This window comes from Cupressus sempervirens, chromosome 1, assembly GCF_028749045.1.
Source record: "Cupressus sempervirens isolate cs-2001-9-10 chromosome 1, ASM2874904v1, whole genome shotgun sequence".
Taxonomy (NCBI): Eukaryota; Viridiplantae; Streptophyta; class Pinopsida; order Cupressales; family Cupressaceae; genus Cupressus; species Cupressus sempervirens.
This window is the reverse complement of record NC_143118.1, coordinates 117,972,770-117,975,296: the sequence shown is the minus strand read 5'-3', so window position 1 is coordinate 117,975,296 and position 2,527 is coordinate 117,972,770.

Sequence of the window (2,527 nt, the reverse complement as noted above, 5' to 3'; positions counted from 1 at the left end):
AGGAGTTAACTGATTTAATTTGAGTAGAAAAAGGAGTTAACTAATTTAACTATTTTTTATGAATAGTGAATTGGAAATTTTCCTTTTTGAACTGAAGAGAGATTTTGTTGAGATATTTAATTTAATAAAATGAGATATGCTCTCATAATTCCTTTTTTCTATTTAATTAAATAATCTTTTTATTAATTAGATACACTTTTCTTAATTATTAAATAATTTTTTAATTAATTAGATACACTTTTCTTATTTAATTAAATAACTTCATTTAATTAATTAGGAATGGCTTCCTATTTAGTTGAACAACTTTGTTTAATTACTTAGAAGTAAGTACTCCATTTAATTAAATAATTTTCTTTAATTAATTAGAAATACCTTTCTCATTTAATTCAATAATTACATTTAATTAATCAAGATAGGCATATTTATTAAATGTATGTAAAAATATGAGCAAATGTGAGTATGAATTCCAACAGTGATTCCATGCAAATTCTCCAAATTCATCCTCTCCTAAAATGAAGAGATGAGGGTCTCTAAAATACACTTTCCTCGAATCCATCAATAGTTGAGATCAAATTTTATCAATGGTCAGGATTAAAGTTGAACTTTAGTCATAAAGGGAGATTCTAAAATTGAAGGGAGTTAACAAATTTAATTTGAGTAAAATAAAGAGTTATCTAATTTAATTTGAGTAGAAAAAGGAGTTAACTAATTTAATTCATTTTTGATCAATAGTGAACTAGAAATTTCCCTTTTCGAACTGAAGAGAAATTTTGTTGAGATATATAATTTAATAAAATAAGATATGCTCTAATAATTACTTTTTCTATTTAATTAAATAATCTTTTAATTAATTAGAGACACTTTTTAAATTTATTTAAACAACTTCAATTAATTAATTAGGAATGGCTTTCTATTTAATTAAATAACTTTGTTTAATTAATTAGAAGTAAGTACTCCATTTAATCAAATATTTTTTTTTAATTAATTAGAAATACCTTTCCCATTTAATTAATCAAGATAGGCATATTTATTAAATAGATATAAAAATATGAGCAAATGTGAGTATGAATTCCAACAGTGATTCGATGCAAACTCTCCAAATTCATCCTCTCCTAAAATGAAGAGTTGAGGGTCTCTTAAATAGACTTTCCTGGAATCCATCAATGATTAAGATCAAATTCAATCAATGGTTAGGATTAAATTTGAAGTTCAGTCATAAAGGGAGATTCCCAAATTAAAAGGAGTTAGCAAATTTAATTTGAGTGAAATAAGGAGTTAACTGATTTAATTAGAATAGAAAAAGGAGTTAATTGATTTAACTCATTTTTTATCAATAGTGAATTGAAAATTTTCCTTTTTGAACTGAAGAGAGATTTTGTTGAGATATTTAATTTAATAAAATGAGATATGCTCTCATAATTACTTTTTAGATTTAATTAATTAATCTTTTAATTAATTAGAGACACTTTTTCTATTTAATCAAATAACTTCATTTAATTAATTAGGAATGGCTTCCTATTTAATTAAATAACTTTATTTAATTAATTAGAAGCAAGTACTTTATTTAATTAAATAATTTTCTTTAATTAATTAGAAATACCTTTCTCATTTAATTAATCAAGATAGGTGTATTTATTAAATGTATGTAAAAATATGAGAAAATGTTAGTATGAATTCCAAAAGCGATTCAATGCAAATTCTCCAAATTCATCCTCTCCTAAAATGAAGAGATGAGAGTCTCTTAAATAGACTTTCCAGTAATCCATCATTGGTTCAGATCAAATTCAATCAACGGTCAGGATTAAAGTTGAAATTCAGTAATAAAGGGAGATTCTCAAATTAAAGGAAAATAACAAATTTAATTTGAGTAAAATAAGGAGTTAACTGATTTAATTTTATTAGAAAAAGGAGTTAACTGATTTAACTCATTTTTTATCAATAGCGAACTGGAAATTTCCCTTTTCGAACCGAGGAGAGATTTTGTTGAGATATTTTATTTAATAAAATGAGACATGCTCTCATAATTAATTTTTCTATTTAATTAAATAATCTTTTAATTAATTAGAGACACTTTTCTTATTTAATTAAATAACTTCATTTCAATTTTTTTAAGAATGGATTCCTATTTAATCAAATAACTTTGTTTAATTAATTAGAAGTAAGTAATCCATTTAATTAAATAATTTCTTTTAATTAATTAGAAATACCTTTTCCATTGAATTAAATAATTATATTTAATTACTCAAGATAGGCGTATTTATTAAATGTATGTAAAAATTTGAGCAAATGTGAGTATGAATTCTAGAAGCGATTCAATGCAAATTCTCCAAATTCATCCTATCCTAAAATGAAGAGATGAGAGTCTCTTAAATAGACTTTCCTAGAATCCATCAACGGTTGAGATCAAATTCAATCAATGGTCAACATTAAAGTTGAAGTTCAGTCATAAAAGGAGATTCCCAAATTAAAGGGAGTTAATAGATTTAATTTGAGTAAAACAAGGAGTTAACTTATTTAATTTGAGTAG